Source organism: Octodon degus, unplaced genomic scaffold (genome assembly GCF_000260255.1).
Source record: "Octodon degus isolate 3935 unplaced genomic scaffold, OctDeg1.0 scaffold00026, whole genome shotgun sequence".
Taxonomy (NCBI): Eukaryota; Metazoa; Chordata; class Mammalia; order Rodentia; family Octodontidae; genus Octodon; species Octodon degus.
Window position 1 is genome coordinate 14860662 of NW_004524602.1, and position 24957 is coordinate 14885618.

Genomic DNA, 24957 nt, shown 5'->3' on the forward strand with positions numbered 1-24957 from the left:
ATAATTAAAAGTATTTTAGAAGATTTCTGCCTTATATAATAAGCTCAAGTCTAACCTGAGGAAGTGTGGGCTGTTTGCATTTGGAAATCCTTGTCGTGGGCTATTCCAAGACTCACTCAGTACCCTCTATCCTGTAGCTCAGCAAGCCCTCAGTTGTCCGACCTTTGAGAGAAGTGTCCTTCGCTGGTCTTGCTTGTGCACTTTTTGGACTCCACGTGTTGTGTGGGTCTCCTTTCTCTCCACAGATTCAAATCGTTGGCCCAACCGGCGCTTGCATTGTGTGGCTGTGGCCTCTACTTTAATGATGAAAAAGAAAGGGCTGAGAATTTTGCCTACATTCTTTTGAGGGAAATCTAAAGAACACTGGGGCAGAGGCCCTGCCTGCTTGGAACTGTCTTGGCGTGAAATGTTTACATGCAGATTCGAGAGCACTCAAAAGGAGAGAGCAGGCAGAGAAGGATCAACATGCTGCTGTGTGTATTTTGCTTTCTGAGCCAGAGAAAGATATTTGCCTGTTACTATTTCTCCGTCTTTTCTTCTTTAAAATAGAGACTGTGGCACTTACATTGCGATTCACCAGTGGTTGCTTAAAAAGCGTTTTGGAAGTGGAAAGAAAGATAGTTTGGGAGACAGATACTGGAAGAAGAAGTGAACTGTAATACAAGGACAGTTGGCCACATTTATTTGTATTACAGAGAGCTTCTCATTTAACTTTTGTGTATTTAATTTCCATTTTTATAAATTTGCAATAAAACATAATTTAGAAGTTGTTAGGATGAAATTAGATACTATGTTTAAAAATACCTGTTAGCATAATTGCTGGGTTTGAGTTAAATTGTTGTAGTTCATGGTCTAGAAGTTAAATGCTTGTCATTCCCTGTGACCAGGAGTATGTTTATGAAATTCAGGAGGTCATCTAGCCATGCGTATGGAAAAAAAGAAGAAGATTCTTTTAGGCACAGGATCCAGGTATAGACTATAGAAATTTTTTTATAGCTATCATTTCAATTTAATGTTTGGACTTTCTTTCGACCATTATGTAAACAACAACAACAACAACAACAACAACAACAAAACCAAAACAGATATACAGGATTTAAAAGGTCTGTGTGACGTAAGAAGACACAGAGTGAAACCTAAAGGTCCCGTCTTCCTCTCATTTCTAGATGTCTTTCACAGAAGACCCAGCGGTCATGTTCTTCATACACATTTGGAATGTCCCCATGACTATATCTGTAGGAATAATTCTGAGACAGGAAGTATGGAGCCAAGGGACATGTACACTTTCAATTTAGGAGGCTGTGCTGGATTGTCCCTCAGGAGATCTTAGCGCTTCACAGTCCTCTCCAGAGAGTTTAGTACTGTCAGTGTTAGCAACTCAGTGTTGGGCGCCATTTACCTTTGCCTAATGAATGGGATGGTTGATACTTGTTTGCATCCTGTCAGTTGTGAGGGGGGTTGAGCATCTTTTGATATGTACATGAGCCACTTACCTCTCTTTTGTGAGCTGTCCCTTCCTGACTGTGCCGTCCCCTCTGTGGAGCTGCCCAGACCCTTCATCGGGACCCAAACATTCTCTCCCTCAGCTATTGCCGGTGGGAGGAGCAGAAAGACACACCCCTTAGCCCCCTGCTGGGGTTCCTAAAGCTGAGACAACCCCAAAGCCAAAGCCTCTCCATGTCCTCAGACATCCCGCCCTAGCTGAGCGCTAGGCAGTGTGGGGCTAGAAACACTTAGCCTGTTGTTGCCACAACTCCAGAGCTGCCAAGGAGCCCCTGAAGTCTCTGCTTGGCTTCCTTCTCGCCTGTGTGCTGAGTTATCCCGTGTCCTTCCTGGGGCTGTGGGTGCTCATCCTGAGGATGCACCCAGGAGGCTGTCAGCTGGTCTCCATCACCATCTGCTTTCCCGAGAGGACACTGATCCTCCTCATTTTTATACAGGGTTGCTGTCCTCTCCTTTGGGCTTTGAAAGCCTTCTGTTTTAGAGAAATTAGCCTGTTGTTTAACATCTGAGTTGCCATAGTTTTGCCTTTCTGTCTTGCTTTTTAATTTTGTTGTTGGTATTCCTTGCCTTACAGGAATTTCAAACGCTAATGCAAATTCATCAGTTTTTTTTCCCCTTTTATCTTTTGATTTATGGCATTTTAAAAAAATCTCTTACCTAGTGGAGCCTTTTATGCACCAATTGTTATTTTTTAATGTTCCTTTTTTTTTTTCTTCTGAGAATTTTCTTTTTTTGCATTTAAATTTTGGAATCATCTGGGATTTATTTTGATGTAAGACCTAAGAATGGAACCGGCATTATCTGTTCCCCCACAGGAGCTGGCCAAGTACAGCCATGTATTATTAGACAATTCGTCTTTCTTCCACATTTGATGAGCTTGGGCACGTTCAGGCTGGTGTGGCCATGGACGCTTCCACGTCTCAAACACCCACTTTACTACAGGATGACTCTTCTGTGTGTGTGTGTCTATTTCTGAAAGAACTCTGCCTCACTTCTTCTGGCTTTGATTTGCTAGTGTGACACTATTCCAGTTCGCCTTTGCTGTATAGTGTAGTTTAATATCTAGTAGGGCTAATAGGCCCATGTTTCAGACTTTCCTGCAATGCTCACGGGCTCATTTCTTACATGTATTTTAGAGTGAGCTCTTTCAGTTTCAGAGAATTCTTATTGGCATTTTTATTGGGATCACATTAAATTTGTGACATAATGAAGGCGACAGTAGCTCCTTGAAAATGAGTTTAAGAACAAAGTGCATCTTTCCGTTAGTCTACCCCTGTGCCTCTCTGTAGGTCTTTAAATTATTTTCTATGAATTTTATGTTTCTTAAACTTAATTCTTAAAAATATGGGTCCGTTTTGCTGTTACAAATATGCTTTTCTGTACACTGAATTGGCATTAGAGAAGCTATTTGTAGATATCAGTTTTATAATCATCAGCCTTACTGACTCTTAATACCGCCATTCCTGAGCAGTCAGTTCGCTTCGATGGCTTTACATGCGGTGTTTGCGTCCTCGACAAATGTAACAGCTTTGCCTCTTTTCAAGTTTGGTTATTTATGACTTTCGTTCAGTACTGACTGGGTACTGTGGAATTGGAAAACATTGGTGGTGACCTTTCTAGTTTTCATAAGAGTGCTTGTTGAGTGTTACCATTAAGCATGTTTGGGTCTTGGAATTAAGATATATTTATATCTCTCTCTTCCACATTGACAGGTATTTATGTATTACCCCTTTTATTAAGAAACTATAAATAGACTGGCTTTGATTTGTATCAGATGCTTTCCTTGCCATCTGTGGACGTGATTATACAGTGGTCCTCTTTTAAGTTATGGATGCTGCAAATTTTGGTTCATGATGCTGGTGTCCTGATAATTAGTCGAGTTTGGCTGTGGGATGTTGTTTTATTGTTGTACCGAGTGGATTCTGTTTGTTAATGTTTGAGTGAATATTTTGATATCATTATTTGGCAGATAGATTGATCTAGATGTCTCACTCTTCTCTTGTTGCTGGGACAAAATACCCAACACCCAAAATGAAGGAAGGAAAGGCTTATTTAGCACACAGTCAGTGGAGGTTTCAGTCCGTACTCAGCTGGCTCCAAGCCACAGTGGCACATGGCACAGGGAGCATCCGTTCATGTGGCAGCAAAGAGCAAGAGAGCAGAGGGAGTAGTGGCGACAATGGCTACAGAGGGCAAGTCTGTGTCCCTTATGCTGCGTTCAGGCTGTCTGCCCCAGGGCGGGTGTGGCACTCACACTCGTAATCCCAGAACTGGATCATGACCTAATCACAAGCTCTAGAATCCACTCCATGACTGCATGAGGCTTTGGGAGGACACCTACATACAAATCATATCACTGGATTTGCAATCTTGGGTTATGTTCTGGTCAGGTTTGCAATCGGTATTATACCTGTTTTGGAAAAATAACTTGGAGGCTTTCTCTCCTAAATTCCTATGTAAGCATTTTAGTGTGAACCAGCACAAAGCAATTTACAGTCAGTTTTTTCTTCCCTCAGTAGTTTTTAGAGGAGAATATTGAGTGGATCGTAGGGGAGCGTGGTCGAGGTTGGATCTGTCTTGAACCACGAAGGGGAAAGGAACAGACTGACGCGTACATTAATGAGGAGTCAAGTGGTGCCAGGCGAGGGAGGCAGGTGTCCCCAGGGGCTAAGCTGAGCCAGGAAGCCGGGGGATTGAGCTGAGTCACTGTGAATCCACAGAAAAGTCTGGGAGATAGTTAAGCTAATGGCAGTAACAATTGTACAAATTGCCTGCCATGCTGTGGCAGGATGCGAAAAGGGTCCATGCGGTCTTATTTCGTTCTGCTCTCTGCTTTGTGGCCTCCGTGGAGCCAGCCCCACATCCGGTCTCTTTTCGCCTCCGTCCCACTGAGCCTGGGATCACACCAGCCGCCCGCCCTCTGCAGGTTTCTGGATGTCGCTTCCCTTCCACACTCTGCCTGAATGGAGGGCTCCAGTCTGAACTCCCGTGAACTTTCCACACTGCGTGTGTGTCTTATAAGGAGTGTCACAACAGCCCACCCACGACAGTAGGTGGTGCCCTTCCAGGTGGGCACATGGGGCATTTTCTGGCGCCCAGTGCAGCCATGTCTCTCAGGTTGACTTTTGCGGGTTGGGTCAGTCTTGTCCTGAGGAAATCCAGCTGTGGCGTCATTGAGCCCTCCTCCATGGTCTTGAACCGACAGAGGTCTTGGGCCTTTTTCCAAATCCTTTGTGAGATCTTTTCTTAAATGAATTTTTGTGTTTTTCTTTTCCTCTTTCTTGGGCTGGACAGTGGCACTAAATTGGATCGTTTCATGTTTTTAGATTCTCCTTCACCATCCAGGTTTCTCTCGGTGCTCTTCTCAGTGATTGCGTTAAACTGTACCAACCGGGTGGAAGATTACATAATAACATCTATTGGCTGAAAATCACTCCACTCTCCAATTGTTTTGATAAATTCTTCCTCTCAAATTTTGTGTCCATTCCACATTTTGATCATAAAAGTTTTATTCCCGACGGCAGTGGGAGTAAATTGAAAACCTTAATGAGTGAGATAAACCTGTGGATGCGGCACTAACCCAAGAAGTCACACAGACACCCCGTTATAAAGCCTGTAAATAAAATCTAGCGTTTGGAAATGTAGCAAGAACTGCTTGATCAGATTTTTGGCTTTCCATATAAAGGGTATTTGTGGGGGTCCAATTTACACTTTGTGGTTGTGATGCTACAAGAGAAGGGTGCTGCAGATAGCCTGGAGTCACTCGGACTTAGGGCTCCACAAGGTTTCTTGTGTGAAAAAACAGCTTCTCTCGACAAGCTGCTTGTCAGGGATTTCAGCGGCTTCTCTTGTCATTTATTTATTTGGTTGCAGGGAGTTTAGGAAGGTGTCGGGTATATTTTATGCTGGCAGCCCACACATCAGGAACGTAAGACTAAAAATATTCCCAAATGTGAATATTCGGGGCTCTTTCTTCTTTTCTCCCCCCACCCCTTGGAGCACCAGGAGTGAAGACCAGACTGAGGGTTGGTTGTGCTAAAACTGAGCTGAGCTTTCTGCTTGTGACCCCATCGATGGTTCCTTGCTAAGACCTTGGGGCCCTCCTGTGGCTCTGTCCCCCGCTCCCAGGTCCCTCCATGTGGTGGGCCTTCCTCATTTCTCTGTCCACTGCGGGACCTGTCTTTCCTGGTTCCCTTGCTTTGGAGCAAGCCAGCTTCGGAACTGCAAGCCCAGAAGCATTCTGGGATTGGTGTGTGTGTGTGTGTGGGGACATCCCAGGGTGTTCGTGGAAGGTGATGCTGCTTCATCTGGATTGGTCAGGGCGAGTAGGACTTCCGCAGGGCACGGTGATGAGACACAGCTCTGGATGTGCCCCTGCCAGGCAGCGTCTTTCCTGCGCCTACTTTAAAAGCAAGCACCTCTGCCCAAAGGTCTCAAAGGAATCACGGTCACGTTGACAGGGTTGGGTACTCTGTCTGGCTCTCTACCTGACCACAAAGCAAGGAAAGCCAGCCCGACGTTTTCTTCCTCATTTTTTGCAATTTTGGAAGTGAGCAGACACAGGAAAAAGAAGCCGACTGATAAGATGAAGAGAAAATGCTTCTCTCAAAAAATAAGTTCGGCACTGTACACTCAGTGTACTGTGAGCGTGTATGCATACCGGTGCTGGCATTCATAGCGCTGCAACTGCGCATGTGCAGACCGAGTCTGCGGCATGCCAAACGGCATCCGCCAGCGTGGGGCAGAGCTTCTCCGGCGTGAGAGGAGCGTCCAGTCAGGTAGCAGTTCCTTCCCGTCCAGTTTCTTCAACTTCAAACGTTGGGAGTGGGATAGAACTTGGAGAAGATAACCCTGAAAGCCCGGTAGGGGCACCGTTTCATCATTTCCCGCCAGGGCATCTGTGGGCCCTTTCTGCCCCTCCGCTCTTAGGCTTGCTGTGTCCCAGCTGCCGTGATCTCGGCCACCCCGGCGGTCCGGCAGGCAGCCCCTGCTCTGTGGCTTATCTCCGGGTCCATTAGGAGCACGAGAAGCAGGAGGCTTCTCTGAGGGTCTCCCTGCTATGCTCAGAGGAGGCTACAGAGGGCTCTGCAGCGAGAGTTCAGTCCCGCAAGGCCACCGGCGCGCAGTGGGCGTCCCACCTTTGGCAACTCTGCTTTTCCTTCATTGCCTCGCCTCACCTGCAAATCAGAAAGCTTTACTAGATTATCCAGAAGTGGACATAAGAAGACCTTCTTCTTTCTTTTTGTCCCAGGCTGACTTTAATGGATAATTAAATACTAGGGAACAATTACATTTTTTTTTTTTTTTTTTGTGGTCTTATTTTTGTTTTCTAAGAAACTAAGCCAGCCTCTGGCTCCACCCAGGCAAAATGGGCTGCTGCTGCTCACTGCTGGGCTAGACATGTGTTTCCTAAACTATGCTCCATGGAACCCTTGTTGGCAAGGTAATCCTAGGTATTCTGTTGGAAAATATTGCAGCGATCACTCCAGTTTGGGCCTAATCTCCCTGCTGCCTTTCCCTCCTCTTGCTTCTAAACATATATTAGCATGTTAGACATAGGGACATTTATGTATTTATTTTTTAGAAAGCCTTCCACCTTGTTTCATCCAGTCTTTGGGTTTTTGCATAGGGCCAGCCCCTCTGCTACAAGTGCCTTCTAGCCTCCTGATGTGCTCAGGGGCGCAGATGTTCCACAGAGCACAGTTGGTACCACGAGAAGGGGACCCTCGTGTCCTGGGCCTGATGTCACTGCCTGTGGCCCACAGTCTCTTAGCTGGTGGTGGCAGTTTGGTCTGGACACCAGCAGGGATGCAGGGTTCTGCAGTCTTAGAGCTCCTACACTGAGCTGTCCCAGGATTTCCAGTGGCCCCTGCTTGAAACAGGCAAGCACTGCACCCCGGGTATCTCCGGCACGGTCCAGGCGGGCATGTCTCCGGTTAGATGAAACCAGTTCTCCGGGACTCTTATTCTCACAGCATTCAGCATCCACAGAGCCATCTAGCTCCATCCCACGTCTGTGTGAGTCACTTTTTTTAAGTACTTCTTTTTTAAAAAGTGTCTCATGCACATAGATAATTAGAGAGAAGGAAAAAAAAACAAGTAAAAATAAATCATGTTGTTTAATTTAAAAACCCACATGAATCTTGAGTACCAAATACATATGTTCCTCACTTTCTTGGATTACCAAGAACTTACCACCTTTATAGTCATTTTATTCCAAATGTGTGAGTTAGCATTTTTTACCATAAAAATGAATGATACCGAAAGAGCATGTCAAGATAGCGGTAATACTGGATTAAATTCTCCCAAGTAACTCAACATAAATAAATTATGGAGAAGTCCATTGTAGCCATCTGCTTCAGAGTAATGGTTCCTTGTGTGTCTTTTTCCAGGCTAATTATGCTGTCCTGATGGACAGGACCTCTCCGATTTCTATGCTCCTCTTCCAAGATTATTGCCCAAGAAATGGTATGCTTGAAGGTATTGTCTGTTCTTGAGTGGATTCAACAATTGTGCGATGTTTATGTCAGAAGTGCTAACCTGTTATTACCTGTTATTTCATCATTAAATTTAAGGCATGAAATGTGATTGGCTAGCTGTCTGTTACGGTGTCAGTGCAATGTCGTGCAAATCGATCCTTCAGCAAGGCTGGCGTGCATCTAAGCCTACGTTTGGAGTTTAAAAATATTAAGTGCAGCTTTAGCTCGGTTCTGAGCACTGAGAACGTGTGTGTCTGGTGGCTTCAGAGACCTGTACCTGGGAGCTCCAGTACAGTGGCACAAGTGCTAGGATTTGCTGTCACAGGCTAATGCTACTTTTAACTGTGAGCTCAATCAGGCTGCGGGGCATTCAATACCAGGAAAGGACAGTTGACAAAGGACAAGTGTGTGCAGTGTGGCAGTTTTGCAGGACACAGCTTGATGTTCGTTCCCCTAGGCAAAATGATACTTCAATCAGGCAGAGCGGCACACACCTGTAATCCAAGGTACTCTAGTGGCCGAGGCAGGAAGCTTGCAAGTTCCGAGCCAGCGTGGGTGACTTTGCAAGGCCCTGTCACAAAATAAAAAGTTTTAGGAAGATAGAGAGGTAGCCTAGTGGTAGAGTGCATGCCTAACATGCAAAAGGCCCTGAGTTCAATCCCCAGCGCTCTAAAAATCAAAGAAAGGTAATGATAGAAAGTGCCGAAGACCGCTGGGCTCCAGGCTCTAACTTTGGGCTATTATGGGCTCCTGATGAAAAGCAACTCTGGAGGTTACACCTAGACTTGCTGCTGCTGCTGTGTTCCCTGTTGTGCACGTCCCACAGGCTGCGTGATGAAGCAAGAGCCTCCAGAGGGGAGAAGCAGGGTGCAGCGTGGTGTTTAGGCAGTGGCTCTGGAGCAGACCTAGCTGGCTTTTGTCCCTCTCTCACTTTTCCCTTGTATTGGGACATGCCACCATGTTTGTCTCGCTCTGGAGGAAGGGCCAACTCCTTTCCTCAGCTTCCGCGCATGAGTACAGCCAGCATTGGCCTCCAGTCGTTAAAAGGCAGGTGGGCACAGGAGGCACCAGCAGTGAAAATCTCAGGAAAAATCACGCGCGAAGCTGAGGTCGCCTCGATGTGGACTCAGATGGGCTCTTCACAAGCCCCATCTTCACAGCAGAACCTTAGGAAGAGATGATGTCTCTCTCAGTTACTTTTCTCTGGTTGCTGGGACAAAATTCCCAATGCCCTAAATTAAGGAAGGAAAGGTTTATTTAGCTCACAGTTGGTAGAGGTTTCAGTCCATGCAGAGTCCTGGCTCCAACGCAGAGTGGCATGTGGCAGAGGGCAGCTCTTCATGGAGTCAGAAAACAGCAAAACAGCAAGAGTGGTGGTGGTGGGGGTGGCAGCAGCTGCAGCAGCAGCAGACGCAGAGGCAGAGGGCAAGCCTCTCTCCCTCCCTTGCATTGCATTCAGGCTATCCACCCCATGCCAGGTGCAGCAGTCACACCCATAATCCCAGCAGCACTCACACCCATAATCCCAGCATTGGATCATGAATTAATCACAAATTCTAGAAGCTGCCCAATGGCTGCAGGATGCTTGAGGGACACCCAGACACAAACCATCACAGTATCCTGGGTGTGCAAGCACTGTGGACAGTTTTACGCGTGCCACCGTGGCAGTGTCTCATTGCCATCCTTGTAGTTAAGGTCTGCAACCTCGCTGCTGTTCTGGGTTGGTTCATGGGGCCTAAATGTAAATTATACAGAGCCTTTCTGCCCTGAAGAAATACCTGTTGAAGTGTGCATCCATTTACTGTTTAAGAAACAAGATCCCTTGACGGCCTCAGTTATGTCTTAGAGTGACAGGATGCCCACCCATTCTCTGTCATTGTAACTGTGGTCTTGTCATGGGAGGAGAGAGCATCACACCTGAAAAGAGGAAAGTACTTACCGGATTTCCTCTGGGTGGCTGATACTAGCTGCAGTGGGCCCCCAGACGTTCCCCACTGGCTCCACAGGTATTCATCTATGCACTTCTCCGTCATTGAAATGGACCCACCTCTAATGTCAAATCCAGGAACTACGGGAGGCCATGAGGGCCACAACTACTCCATTTTTGTGGCCAGGAAATAGCCCACACTTTTTCAAGAAGAGTGAGAAATAAATTCTGCATGTTGTACTCTCAGTTTAAATCAGGATCAACCCTAAAAACCAGACACATTCCATTCGGGCCTCTGGTACCTTCTTTTCTTGAACCTTGGAGTAGATGGAAGCCTTTTCCTGCTCCTGGAGGTTTGGCGCTTCCCCGCTCCGCGCTCCGCTCCTGCTCACATCCCAGGGCAGGTCTGCCTTGGGTTTCAAAGGGTGGTGGCTGTATTTTTGTAAATGTGGAAATACAAGTGTCTGACGTTTCAAATGTGAAAATAACATCAAAGTGCGAGAAAAACTCTCACACTTAGATATTATTCTAACACCCTGGGGAATAAAATTGGCTTTCTTGGTAGGTTGTGTCTGCACTTGCGTGTAGTAAGCGGAATGTATCATATTATTTCCCACCGTTATGATACAAACAGGTAATAACAGATAAGTTTTGTTAAAGCAGACGTTTAAGTAGGACTTTCCCAGAAATGAAACAATACAAAAAGAAGAAAAGGGCTCAGTCCTACTGGAGAGAAGATGAGAGAGTGGTTTTGTATTTCCTAAGCATGCTTGATCTCACAAGAGATGGTAGCCCTCCTTGAAGGGAGTACGGCAAGCGAGCCGGTGTGGTGGTGCGTAGCTGTATCCTAGCGCTCTGGGAGGCTCAAGCCTAGCCTAGATGACATTTATAAAATAAAAAATAAAGATGACTAGGGATGTAGCCTCAGTGTGAAGGCCCTGTCTTCCATCCCCAGTGCCATGAGAAAAACAAACAAACTTAACCAAGATAAAAAAAAAAAAAGCCACAGGGACCTTTCCATGCCTGTGGCCCCAGCCTGTAATCCCAGCACTCGAGAAGCTGAGGCAGGAGGATCATTGCAAGTTTGGGAGCAGCGTGGGCTACAAAATGAGCTCCAAGCAGCCTGAGCCGCAGAGTGAGACCCTGTCTCAAAAGGACAAAAACAAAACAAAACAAAAACCCCACAGGGATACTCAGTTCTGCCTTAAGCAAGGACTAGTGACCCTTGGTATAGCTGGTCCATGTGAAAAGGAGACGAAGATGGTGCTATTTAAGTTCTCTTGCTAACCAGTAGGTATCAAGGTTGAACAAAATCACATTTGGCTCCCAAGGAAGTGCATTTTTTTCTATATTGGAAGAGCTACCACTCATAGAGCATGTGTCGCCCCATGAGTTTATCATTTCTGGTCTCAGTAGCAGTCCTGCTGTCCTGTTTGCTTTCTGAAGCTTTCTCATCTCAAGAGGAGGGCAAGCCTAATGACAAGCCAGGAGTGCTGGCTTTCCTCTGTGCTCCCCAAAGCCAGGTCAGCAGTGGAAAAATCACACACAGAGACCTAAAAGCAGACACACATTGCCTTTGGTTGGACAGCGAGTTAAGACCAAAAAAGCACAATTTTTAAAATGTGCATTTCCTAATAGACCCAGTAATGACTTGAATTTTGAGCTTTATGGTCATCGGGAAAAATAACTTTGCCCATAGTTCTCTTCGGCCTGTGGTCCTTGGGGGAAGGGTCTGCATTTTTGTAGGCAACTGAGGACTAGAGAGTGGGAGGGACAGTTTGCTAAAGATCCTAGCCCTTCCACACCTGTTTTATTTACTGGGTCAAGGACAATCCAAACAAGTGTAAAAGTTGAAAATTATGCAGTGTCTTTTGTTATCTGAAGTAAGATTTTATGAGCACATTTACATTTTTATAAATCAGACAGGGGCAGTGGAACAGTTTTGTATTATTAATCTAACCCCGGGAGTTGAAAATGGGAACATTTTGCTCAGTTTCTTGCGGAGTGATCGTAAAGACCAGTCCGTATTGTGTCCCTGCTCATCCTGGCTCTCGCCCAAGTGCCTTGCGTGAACCCTTTCACTCCTGCCTCAGGGAGATGCGAGGCGCTGCGGTATATATATCCTCTGGCCTTGTGGGGAGGGACCAAGGTGCAGAGTGTGTCACGGGGAGCTGGCTTTCAGCTCCGCACTGCAGAATCCACGCTCTTTGCTAACACTAGCCTAGATGTTCTTATATAAGAAGGCAAATCTTTTCTAAGCCCAATTGGTGGAGAAGCTTTACAGAGTGTGTTAACCCTGTAGGTCACACCAGTGGCCCTCAAATGCACGCACAGAATGTTGTGGCCAAGCTAATTGCAAGACTTTGGGAGCTCTCTGGAAGGACATGATGTTCCATTGAGTCAAGATGGCTAAATCAGGGTGTGTGCTCACTGCGGGGGCCAAGTAAGAGGCCTGATGCTGGAGGAAAGACCTCAAGATGTTCTTAGTAATCTGCGGTTCTCGAAATCAGTGGCCTCCCTGCCCGAATCTGTGCCCTATCCTGAAAGAGACCAGGCTGTGCTTTTTAGCGTGCATGGACTTTCCTGTCAGTTGCATTTTGGCGACATGTTCCTGAGGCTTTGCCTTTCATGGGGAACTTTAAGGGTTTTGCGGTGCAGCTGGAGGTTTACTTTCCTTGCACCTGAGGGCCCAGCAGGAGCAGTGGTAGGTGTCGAGCAAAGGAAGGTGAGGCTTGCTTTGGGCTGCAGGAGAGTGGGGAAGATCAGTGTGTGGTCACGGCTTGGCGTGCCCGTCTGCTCCCTGCCCCAGTGGTCACCTGGTTGGTGTCTGCCCCTCCCCAGACTTGCCTGCTGGCCCTTGAGCACCCGGCGCTCTCTCTCTCTCTCTCTCTCTCTCTCTCTCTCTCTCTCTCTCTGGATCATTCAAACATCTGCAAAACTTCCAAGGTTCTTTTTGGTTTTATTTCGTGCTCACAATCAGATGGTTATGTAACTCTGCTGGCTGGATAAGTTAAACTTACCTTACTGGTATTACAATCATTATCCTGAATGTTGTCACAGTCGTGTGTGCAAATTTGTACCTACCCCATGGTTAGAAAGTTCAGAAAGGTGTCAACAACTGCTTTCTCTTCGCGGACCAGAAGTCGTTAGCAGACACCAGGCAGAAACATGTATATTAGTAGATTGATTTTATTTCCCACAAACATTCATAATTCAGAGAATGCTTCCTGTTTGATGGAATATTGTTTTTAGAAGAATAACTTTGGCTTTTCCGTTCGGGGCTGACAAGCAAAGCTCTTGTTGCCCCTGTGCATTTTCCAGTGTGTACAGTTCTCCTTCTGCAGGCTTACCTTCTGAAGCATACTTAGTTATTGCCAAACTGTTGTGTTCCCATGCTTTGATGAATCGGATACAAAGCAGGCTATTTTTATTAGCTGTCAGTTTTCACCACCATAGAGTGTCCCACTTCATGCAAAGAGAAGTATAGCAGGACTTATTCAGGGAGCTCTTTATATTTATAAAGTGTCAACAGGGAAAGCAGTACACATGTACCCAGGTCATATGAACACACTGTGCGAGTGGCGCACCAGATGTGTGCTTTGCTTTTCCCTGCCGGAAGTGGGAGTAGGCTTATTTATAGCTCAGAAGGTAGCTCAGTGTTTGTTCTTTCTGTTGTTTGCGTTTCTGACAGCAGAACTGCTATAACAGACTCAGACTATACCCAAAAGCCAGAGGAAATTCTATTTATGTTTATAATTGCTGAAAGAACAACCCTGAATTAGTGTGCTTCAGTTTTTCACGTCGTAATTATAGTGCATTGAAATTTATATTTTCATTAGTCATCTTTTGACGTTATTTATTAGAGTATCATGAGATGGCTAATTAAAAATAAAATTGGAAAGAAAAAGTCAGGACTGGGGAACTCGATGCTAGTGGAGTATAGGCGAGGATGATGATGCTTTTCTTACTGTGACAAAATTCCTTGCAGTAGCTATGACCGTCAGCGAGGGGGACATCCTGTCAGGTGGGGTTGGTCTCCCTGTATGATGGAGGTCACGGTCTATCGATCATTCAAACATCTGCAAAGATATAAAAAATTTAGTAATTGTCTTGTTGACATGTGTATCTGCTGGTATTTAATGTGCTCATATTTGGGGGGAATTCAGATGAATTGAATTTATTTTTCCAGAACACAGTGTGTTCTGTACACCACTCTGAATGATGCATTTCAATGCATTTCCCTTCTATTTTATACCAAGAATAGACGGACTAGTAAGCAAATGTCTTCTTTTTTTAAAGAACTGAATGCAAATCTGATTTCTGTGTTTGAAAGTTAGCGAAGAGGGGGAAGGAGGCAGTGAGGGAGGCCCGGGAAGTGCCCAGTGGGGCGGGAACACCACCCTGCTGCCTGCTGCCTGTCCTTCAGGTCACACACCCACACCCACTGGCTTTCCAAAGGCACCTTGCCCTCTTTCCAGGGATGACACTGAACCCGAAGGGAAGACAGCCTTGTGCGGGGTAACACAGCCAGGTGCTGGGAACTGAGGACCAGCTGCCTTCTCTGTTCTCTGCCCTTGCTGAGTTGGAATTTCTGCCCCATGTTGTTCCGTAGCAACAAATAAACTCAGATGTTGGCACAGTGACCTTCATTTCATAGTAAAGGAATGAATATAGGAGAAGTGTTTAGAGCCTTGTCCAGCCCACCAAGAGCAGTACAGCAAGTCTGTGCGGAGTGTGATAGGGGTGTTGGGTCCCCATTTCTGGAGCTGTCCAGCACATGGCCAAAGTCCCTTCTCCTCACTCCGTCCTTCCTCACAAGCCTCTGCCCACTTCCAAAGAGACTGCAGCCGTGTCCCCTTGGGAAGTGTGGACTCGCCCTGCCCCTGGCCAGGGCCCTCTCCATCTGCGGGAAGTCTCTCTCACCAAAGAGTGTAGATTCGCCTCTGACAGATGATTCAGTCTCGCAACACTGATTTGTTTATTTTTGATGGAGAAAAGGCAGACGGGATCTACTGATTGTTGCTAAGTCAGGAGCAGGCTCAGGCTACCTGGAGAGCCGTTGAATTAGGTCCCTAGAGAAGCCAAGGTTCAGGACCTTGAGCGACGTCCACATGTCAGTTATGCCGGTCGGGAAGGCCCACCCGTGGGGCGCTTGGCTTGGCCTCACCCAGTGCTGCAGAAGCTGGGTAACAGGTGTGTGCTCTAAGCTGCACCCACATGCTCACGGCACTGTCTGCGAGTAGCACCAGGAAGCCTTCGTTTCGGACCGAGGAGGCCTGGGCTTCCCGGTCACTGATGAGCCGATTATAAAGCCTGGCTGAGTTTCACGACTTGTTGCCAAGATGCAGGGCAGCCTTCTTCTCACTGGTGTTCGTCAACCCTCTTTTCTTTCTTTTGTGTTTCCTACCATTTTATTAGGCAGGCTTCTAAACATACAGAAAAACTGGAAGAAATTTAGAGGGAAAATCCATCCCATGGTGGAGCTCACCGGCAGGAGGCCACCAACAGCGGCCGCATACCAAGGTGCTGCGCTGCAGCTGCCATCTAAGCCTTTACCTATATTTCTCTCATTTAATCCTCTTAATAAATTTATGGCTAGATATGCTTATCTCCCTTTTATGAGTAAAGAAATCAAGGCAGAAAGAGATTAAATTGCATATTCAGAATACTTCTAGCTGTTAGGTGGCAAAACACAATTTAAACCCAGGTCTGTTCAAGCTGAATTTGAAGCACCTAGCCCAGCACCCTGCTGCCGAGACAGCGCGCACGGCCACCCGCAGAGCTCCCAAAGCCTGAAGTCGATTCTTCTACTTTCCATGGGATCAAAATCTTGAAAATCTGTCATACATGTTGTGCTTTCAGATCTTTTATCTTCCAGGCCTCTGTCTTTTTTCTTTCTTTCAATCTGCAAAGTAAATGTGTTGTAGATTTTGAGCATCTCCTCACGCAGATCATGTAGAACCGGGTGTCTCTGCCACCAGTAGTCACAGATGTGCTTTTACCTGGTCCCTTCCAGCCCAAATATGAGCTACCTTCCTTCTCTGGAGCTGTAACTGGTAAATTACTGTAACACTGTCATTGTCACTGATAGCATCGTCCCTTTGCAGAGCAGTGGAAAGAGTTTTCTTAGGCAGTGAGGGTCCGTTGGTTTCTGTGGATGTTGTCATCTCGTCTCTGTTTCCTGCTGGTTTCTAATTTTTAGCCCCTCAAGATGAGGCAGACACATCCGGGTGTGCCAGGGCAGAGCACTCGGGAGGGTATAAGCCATAATCCTAGAGCACACTTTCAACTTCCTTGTAAATGCTCTTGGAAATGGAATAGATTGCAAAGTGCCAGAGGAAATTTGGGGGCCGCCGGGCTGGGTCACCTGCTTCCGCTCTGACTGAGGACTCCAGCCCAGGAAGGAGGGAAGGTGGTGATTTCCTTCCCTGTTGCTGCCTTCTCGGGCCTGCATCTCTTTTCAGCCACAGACAGATACTGAAGGTGAAGGCCGGAAGTCGTTTGGTCACATTGACTTTCTCTGGCTTCATCTCTCGTGAAACCCTGGCAGGTTGAGCAAGCACGAGAACTTCTGATCCTTTGACTCCTTGTCTCTCACCCATTAGAACTCAAGCTTTGAGATCCTCCACTTAAAACATTGTGGCGACTTTTACATTGTAAAATACATTTGAAGTGAAATCCATCACTTAAAAATGGACCGTGCCTTCTCTCTGTATCTGCTAAACCTAGGTACTTCCTTTAAGTGAAGCCATACAATATGTGGCCTCTTATCTCTGGGGTCTTTAACATTTTCGAGAAAACATCACCTTTTTAAATCATCAGGTGATTTTTTCCCCCTGAAATCATTAATAGTACCCAGTTTTTAGCCTCTGGAAATATGCTCTAGGCCACACAGAGGTGGAAATTCAAAAAGAAATCTAGAAACAGGAGTCCGATAAACAGTAGCTATGTTTCTGTAATGACTTGTAAAATCGCCAAATGAAGATTTTGATTTTTCTGCCCAGTTGAGGAGTCATTTAGTATTAACCAGACATGTGAATCCTTAAATTATTCATTAAAAAGTACTTTCAGTGATTTTTAATTCACTAGATCACTACTTTGTAAAAGGTTGGGAGCATTTGTGGATGGCCAGGAAGCGGGCCATGGTGGGCTCTGTGAATTCAGGTGCTGGATGGGACCGCCCCCTTCTGGGGCCACGGCGCGCTTGTGCCTATGGATTGCACAGGTCCACTGATTTCTCTGTCTTGGGCAGCATCGCCAGTGCTGGCTTGTGCTCTGAGAGAAGAGATCCCTTGTGATCCACTTTTACTCCCTTGGAGGGAATTCAGCAGTGGTTCTTGTTCCCCGGAGGACAGATATCAGAGCACCCGTATGTGTCCCTAGCAGGGACACTGAGACCGTTCTTCAGAGCTGGAAAGACCAAGGGGAAACGCGTGAGAGTCGATGGCATGCCCAGGACCCTTCCCCCACCCCTGAGTCCCCGAATTATATGCCATAATCAGCAGCCCCCAGCACTGTGCTGTGGTACCTGTAAATCTCTTCATCTGAGTGGACCCTCCCGGAACCCAGCCCCTGATCCTGTAGGTGGTAAGCCCCGTAGGGAGCCACTGAGGTGACAGCATCACTTGGGATCTTCCGCATTCTATGCAATTGACCTTACGTTTGCATCCTGTTTGTAATTTTTTATTTTAAGTTTAAAAAAATAAAAGTAAGCTAATAATTCTCAGGTCAGTTTACTGCTTTTTTAAAGCAATTTTCAAATATACTCGTCGAGGTAAACACACACACACACACACACACACACACACACAGAGCATTGTGCTTTAAGAAAAATACTTGTCTCAATCCAACAAAAGTGAAAATGACAAGTAAGCTGACTCCTGAAATTATGTTTCAGTGCAAAACCAAAATCAGTTTCCTTCCCTCCCTCCATCCCATTTTTTTTTCTTCCTCCAGATTTAGAATCCTATGGGTAAGCCTTTTCCACTGGCTGCATAATTAGGTAGATTAATTAGCACCTGTCCTATTGGTGTAAGAAGTGGATGCCTACAGTGTGGACTTGGTCTATGGCAGACCACTGAAAAAGAAGCGGTGGGGGGCTGGTGACTGGCCCTTAGACGTTTTCACAAATTAGAAATGTTGAGAGCCAGCTTAGGGCCTGCCTCCTCACCGGAGAGTTGGCCAGGACCCGCGCTGGGCTGGTGGTCTGACTGGATGGCCCATATTGATGATGACAAATGAGCTTAAGGACAACTATTGGAAATTATTGGAAGCCTGCGTTCTGTCGTTGAAATGTCCTGTCAAATTAGAGAAAATCAACTTAAATGCCAGCCGTGCAAATCTCCTAGAAGGCAATGCGGAGGAAGTTCCTGGATCATCAGCTTGCAGCGTTCTTGAAATTGCCATTAATTTGGTTTGCAGATCGTGTTGTAAGAAAAGAAAACTTCGAGCAGGGAGAAAAGACTGCCCATTTCTTGGGATAGTTTTGGATAAATGTTCAAAGTCAGACAGATGACATGTTGTTTGAACACAGGGCCTAGAAGTTGTAAAGGCCACACATGAAACTGGTTTTGGGGTGGGTATTTTTTTTTTTTATAACCCTCTTTGTCCTGTTCTCACACAAATGCCATCTCTTGACTCCCACCAGTGAAAATGCTGTGTTTCATTTCTTTAATCATCTACACGAATATTTAATATTCCTCCATTGTCATGCTCTGGAGTAAATGGGTAATAGTGTCATTAAAGATCCTCTGCCGTGAGCCGCATGCCAAGCCGCGTGACAGAGATGCAAGGTCAGAGGGCGCAGCCCGAAGTGCACATGGAGACTCTTGGCTGACGGCGACACTGGCTGCCTTTCAGAGAAGGTCCCCTGCCGGGTTGTCCTGGGTAGATGTCTCCTATAGCAATGTATTTATAATTGGATTTTAATTGCAATCTGATTTTAGTGTGTGTGCGCGTGTGTGTGTGTGTGTGCGTGTGTGTGTGTGTGTGTGTGTGTGTGTGTGTGTGTGTTTCGGTTCGCCGCTACCGGAAGGATAACGCTCCAAATGAAATTATACAATACGGATCCCAGGGCGATTTGTTCTCTGCCAGAAATATATTGGAAGAATAAAATGCGTGCGGCGTTGTTTGCCTTAGTTTATTGACTTAACATGCGAAGTGCTTTCTTCTTGGATGCTCTATCTGGCTCTGGGGCTCACGCTGCAAAGGATGAGGGCAGAGTGCGGGCTGTGTGGACAGGGCTCTCGTGGCCCGCAGTCACTAGGCATGTCCCTCAGTAGCCTCAGGTCTTAGCTCTTAAATCTGTAAATTGGGAACAGCAGTGGCTATCAAGTGTTTGTAGAAGATGGTATGATGATTAACCAGGGTAAGGCATGACAGCTCTCTGGAGTCTTCCATAGGAGGTTAAAAATTTGTTATTTGTTAGTTACAATTTTTGATGATTGATGGCTTTCTCTTTTAGCACTTTTCTCTGTCCTGGGATTACTTGTGTTGGAATCACCTGGAGATTCTCTGGCTGAAGTTTTGCTAGGATGAGTGCGTTTGGGGACGGTGCGGTCGCTGGAGTTGACGATGTAAAGCTGCAAACTGCTAAGAGAGTAGATTGTAGCAGCCTCCCCACTGGAAAGGGTGTGCGGCCGGTAGCGGCTACGCCTGGCAGCGTGAGGCATGCGTGCGTCCTTCTGTCATGGGATCACCTTGCACACTATACTTGCATTCAATTTATGGGCCAGCGATGTCTCAGCGAAGTGGACAGAGATACTTAAAGGCCTCTCTTGGTCAGCAGACGTGGAGACGCCAGGTCTGGCTGCTGCCTTGTGGGTACTAATATTAGCCAAGGTTAATTCCCCACAGTCCCAGAAGAGGCACTTTCCAAAGAAAAGTGACCAGAAGGCTTCCCGGCATTCATTCCACTGCCGGGCGGCTATCTTGTCATGGAATACGATATTTGAGAAAGATCGAAGCACTAATCCTTGTGTCAATTGGTGTCGCCGCGCAGCTTCCCAACATGAAATTTTGCTTCTCTGGATCCTCTGCCACAGTCCCTGTGGCTATTTCATTATGGCTCACAGTAAATATGACAAGTTTTTGCAGCTTTTTAGCTCATTAATTTTTCAGAATGTGCTCATGGAACTGATTTTATTTACATCAGAAACACTCTCTCTCAGGGCTTTGATGGGAAATGGGACTTTTCAGTTCCTCCCTGTTGGCAGTGCGGATTCAGAACCGACAGGCCGGGGAAAGGATCGTAACAGCATCTGTTAAACAGAAAAACCAGAAACGTTATCAATTTTTAAAGAATGAATCCATTCACACAAGAATGACTGAAATGGTATAGAGAAGTTACTTTTCTAACCTAATCTTTGCAAGTGGGGATAGTGGGGATCCAGTCAACTCATGAAGCATTCCTTGTGCACTAATAATAACTCAGAATGATTCAGTGTGTGACCGGAGTACGCATGAATTCAGCGGCATTGGTAGAGTCTGGGCCCACTTGCTGGAAGGCTCCTGCACTCCTTACTGTCCGAATGACAGTGTGTTTGGCATTCTAGCAATATCTTGCAATCTAACAATAGCAATTTTAAAAACCTGACCACGTAGCAAGGAAACAGAGGCAACGATCCTCCATTTGGCAAGGTTTGTGGTACTGGGGCTTGACTCCAGGGCCTTTGCAATGAGCTTCATCCTCAGCCCCTGTTCTTTTTGTTTTTTAAACTGGTTTTTACATGATGAGACAGGGTCTCGCTATGCCACCAAGCTGTCCAGCCTGGGCTGTCACGAGGGGCTCTCCTGCCTCGGCCTCCTGGAGCGCTGGGCTCACAGGTATGCGCTCAGCCACTCTCACATCCCTAGTCAGTAGCTGGATCACATCTCTTTACCCAAAATACTACACGCAATGTCAGAATTCCATCGGCTTCTATAAATACGTATGGGGTATTCGATGCCCACCTCTGTAGTGTTCTCGTTCCCTTTGACCTCACTAGATGTGCTTTTTCCGATAATGTGATAATTGGCTTTTGGTGTATTAATGATAATACGTATAAAATGTGACATTTAGCAGATGCAGTTAGGCATTTTACATCTTATAGTCTTTTCTATTACTGCAATGATGGGAAGGATTAACTGTGCTAAAACATTTTAAACAACAAAAAACTGTGCTGGTCCCCACCCCCAAAGCGAGCGTCTCTTTTCTCCGCATGCAGGGCACACAGTGCTCGGTAGCCGGAGAAAGAGAAGGTTAGTTCCTGCCGTGAGGTAGTTGCCTGAAGAGGGAGCCACAGAGTAGAGTGGGGTGAGAAGCGATCATAGGCACAGTCATGGGGTGGCAACGGGAAGCGAGAGACCCACTTCTCAGATGGGGAGACTGAGGCTCGCGGAGGGTTCAAGCCTGCTCAGAGTCACAAGCCTCGTTGGAGGTGGTGCCTGGTTAGGATGGAGGTGTTACTGCTCCCAGACAGGATTTGAAGAGTAAAGGAATTAGGAAAAAGTTATGCTAGGGTCGGGGGAAGAAAGTTTAGGTAACTACAGACAAAACATTGCTGTTTAAGAATCACTTGTGTCAGGACTGGCCAACTAGCTCAGTGGATTAAAGCGCCGGCAAGCAGGTACAGGGGCCGGGGGTTCGATCCCCAGGCCTGCCGTGCCAGGCCCACCCCTGGGGCGCGCTGAGAAGGCAATTGAGACAGAGCGTGGTGGCATGCGCCTATAATCCCAGCTCTTGGGAGGCTGAAAACAGGAGAATCACTGTGAGTCCGATCTAGTAGTGAGACCCTGAACACCCTGTAGGCCCTTCCCTAAAATTAAAAAAAAAAAAGTCACCTGTGTCAGAAGGTCACTCTGCTCTGGAAATGCCCTGGCTGAATCTCTGGGCTGAAGTGCATCCCTGCTGTGCTCTGAGTCTTTCTGAGCTTGGCTCTGGGAAGCCGGCACTGGGAAGTGGACCCCACGCTCTGCTCCTCACCCCGCCGAGGGGCGCCCAGCGGCCCAGACGCAGGTCTGCCAGCTCCCTCGCTGCCTCCACCACATCCACTTTGTTCCTGCCTGGAGGTAGACGACAGCCAGCTTCCAAATATACAGGAAACAAAACCCAGCAGCCTGTATCATTATAAGCTGTACCCACTAGAATATAAAAATCGTGCTTTCCTAGTGGTTGCGTTGTCTCCGAGCCTTGCTAAGGGAATGGCTTACAGGGAAAATGTGGATACCTAGGTGGTGGCAGTGCCTGCTGCAGGATGGGCCGAGGGCTGGCGGCCGCCGGGCAGTCTGCCTCCAAGAGGAGCTGTGCGCTGGGTGCTGGGTGCTGGGTGCTAGGTGCTGGGTGCTGGGTGTTGAAGGGGAAGCAGCCTCCCTCCCGCAGGCCTCCCCCACTGATCGCTTGGGCTGCTCAGCGACCTGCTAGGCGTGTCCTTTGGTGGACCGAGCAGAGCCCTGCAGCCCTGGGTGTGAGCTGCTCCTGCCTGGACAGCCCGACTCCTCCACCCGAGGGTGGGAGGGGTAGTCACACTCTTCCTCTTCCTCATCGGAGTGGACACGGAAGATGTTTCAGGTCAGACCAGGCTGAGCAATCCAGCCCGGGCCTCAGTAACGCTTCTCAACCCTCTGTTTTAGGGTCACAGAGGGAGCAGTGAAACACCCCAGCCCCTGGGCTGCGCCCCACACAGCGACACCAGGATCTCCAGAGGGCCAGGGAGCCCAAGCACCAGGATGTAGCGCCTCACCAGTGGGCTAGAGCAGTCTAATCTGCATAGACGGGGTACGGGGCAGCTTTGGAGGAATCCCTTGAGCTAGGCCCTAGGAAACTCTTCGAGGCTCTTTGTGGGCCGGGGCCTAGAGGTGGTTGAGGCACCAGATGTGGCCCACGGGAAGGAAGAGGAAAGTGCAGAGGACAGGGCGATGCCTGCGCTTTTGTTGTTTTGGGCCACGTATTTGCAGGCTGGAGCTGCTCTGTGTTGACATACGTTGTTCTGTGAGTCAGTGAGAACTCCGTTTTCCTCTCTGTCACCCCCACATTGGCAGACAACTCAGCCCTCGGTGGGTGAAGAAAAATCCTCAGTGCCCATGTAGGATGCACCGTACCCCGCCCACCCAAGCGCAGGACAGAGCTGTGACAGGAGAGTGACACCCGGAAGGAGCCTCATCAGGAGTCGATTAAAAATCCAGCCCTCTGACCTCCCATCATAAGTTCCTGGCCCTGGGAAATAGCTCTTTAATGGGCTTTAGGTGCTAAACCAACAAGGTTGAAATTGAGGTTACATTAAAGGCTAATTTTCTTATGAGGAAAAATGTACCGTTGAATAGGAAAGTGATGTACTTGGTAATACAGCTTCTCGCCTCAGCCCCAGCATCCCGCGCCTTTTGTCTCAATCTTTCCGAGGGCAGCGTATGCCTGAAGCTGCCTGAATATATTTCTCTCAGTCGGGCACCAACAAGAAGTCTCTTGGGGGGCAGGGAGGAGAGTGGGCAGAATGGCAGAGCTGCAGTTGGGGGACAATGGGAAGGAGGAGAGGCATCCGAGGAAGGGAAGTTTTAGAAAACTGAGCCCCTAGTATCTTTCCTTAGATCCAGGTGAGGTCTAACGCAACCCGGATAAGGATGGCTGGTTTGGCCCACCGGCCACCTACCTGCCACGCAGTCACACTTCAGATGCCAGGGGAGGATTTGCGATACCTGGCTTCGAGATCTTTCTGTTCCTAGCTGTGTAGATTTAGGGAGAAGAAAAGCAAATCACCTCTCCTCTTAGCTTTGGTGTGTTTTTTTTGTTTTTTTTTTCTTTTTCATTTGCAAGAGAGGATGCCTTTGACAGGGTATTTATGAGATCATATTTGGGAAACCCTTGCAATCTTATACAGCCGTGTATAAAACATCCGCGTGGCTTTACTGGTCCTGCTGTGAGGTCCCCAGACCTCCTGGAAACCGCAAGAGTCCTCGGGGCCAGGTTTCTTCATTTTTAATGTGATGTGGAGGTTCTGGAGGCAACACATCCTAGCTTTGGTCTGGCGTCTGGATTCTTAGGAAAGATCCTGGGGGGTTAGTTTTCTAAAACTGCCCTTCCTCAGATTCCTCTCCTCCTTCCCATTCTCCCCACAGGGAAAGAGCCCCTCCTTTACCCACTGCAAGGATTTAGAACCAGAAGAACGGAAGAGGGCATGGCACGGAAGCATGTCTTCCCAGACTTTCCGACTCTAGCCGCCGAGCGGCCTTAGGGAAGTTCTCCAAGTCCGCAGAAGTGCTGAGCTGCAGTCCGGAAATGCCGTTTACTCTCTTGCAAGCAGCAAGAGAGGTGATCCAGAAACACCGAGTGGAGATTTGTCCTCTTACGGCACTTCTTATTTCCCTGGTGTTTCTAGACGGTATTAGCCTCATGCTTAAACAACCCATCTTATATTGTCCGGGATTTCATACACACTGGACGACATTTTGCTGTTATCACTTTTAATGCTGCAATAATTTTTATAACCTGCAGTATGTATATGGTTTCTTATTATAACTTCTACTTGGGTCTTTTTTATAAGAAGGCATTTTTTTCCTTCTGGCAGCTACATTGCTAAGGGCCTGGCGGATTTCCTTAATGCCGTCACTCAAATGGCTCTGGGTTCGGAGACGCCGTTTTCTGCTTTTGTGCAGTTTCTCCTGTTCCTAGGAGCTTCGTTACCTGCTCATGAAGATTATGGCTCTTTGGAAGTCTCGACCGTGGGCAGCCCCGCTGACGCCCGGAGTCCTGTAGGAGGGCTCCTCTTCTTGCCCTCCGCGTGACAGATTGGAGCTGCTGCTGCAAACGGAAGCTGAAATGAATTCCAGAGATGAGGCCCTGAAGACAGAGACGTGCAAGCGGCTGAGGGTTTCAGGGAGCAGTTTAATCGTTGCTGACTTCAGATTTTCTGGTTTGCAAAGTTGGTTTTGGAACAGCCAGGGCTCCCTCTCTGAGCGGCTAGTAGAGCCTGCGCCAGAGTGGGGTGAGCTCCCTGTCCCCGGGCAGCTTTTAGTCACGCCCCTCAGAAGCGGGGCTTGATGCTCTCAGGAGAGACCACATTGCGATGCCGTGCACAG